The sequence below is a fragment of the Elephantulus edwardii genome, unplaced genomic scaffold (genome assembly GCF_000299155.1).
Source record: "Elephantulus edwardii isolate Elephantulus edwardi_28Jun2011 unplaced genomic scaffold, EleEdw1.0 scaffold00178, whole genome shotgun sequence".
NCBI lineage: Eukaryota > Metazoa > Chordata > Mammalia > Macroscelidea > Macroscelididae > Elephantulus > Elephantulus edwardii.
This window is the reverse complement of record NW_006399928.1, coordinates 3,237,861-3,238,453: the sequence shown is the minus strand read 5'-3', so window position 1 is coordinate 3,238,453 and position 593 is coordinate 3,237,861.

Below are 593 nucleotides of genomic sequence, written 5' to 3'. Positions count from 1 at the left end.
GGAGTTTGTGCGGGGAGAAGGGTGCAACAATGAATGAATGGAATTCCAAAATCTCTGTAGATGTTCATTGAAATGAAAAATAAACAAACCAAATTTTAAAAAAAAGAAATGCAGAGCAAATTCTTCCCTTTTCCAGCACTCTGAACATTCCACCTTCCCAAACATGATGTCCTTCTCCAAGGACCGATCTCTCCTTACAACATGTCCCAAGTAGGTTAGACGGAGCCTCACAATCCTTGCCTCCAAGAAGCCACTCGGTTTAACCCTTTCCAGGACAAATCTGTTTGTTTTCCTAGCAGTCCATGGTATATTCGGTACTCTTCTCCAGCATGGTAGACAAATATTAATCAGACCTGGCTTCTTTTGCTCCTGCTTCATCAGAGGCTGGACTCTCTTCGTTTTTTGTTATTTCTTATCTCTAAATTTTCTTCTTGTATGTTCTTGTTGTGCTCACTTCGGCAGCACATATACTAAAATTGGAACGATACAGAGAAGATTACACAACCTTGCTCGCTGAAACTGAGGAGGACCTCATGCACTTACTGCAGAGGGTCAAGGACTGCAGCCTTCAATATGGACTGAGGCTCAATGTT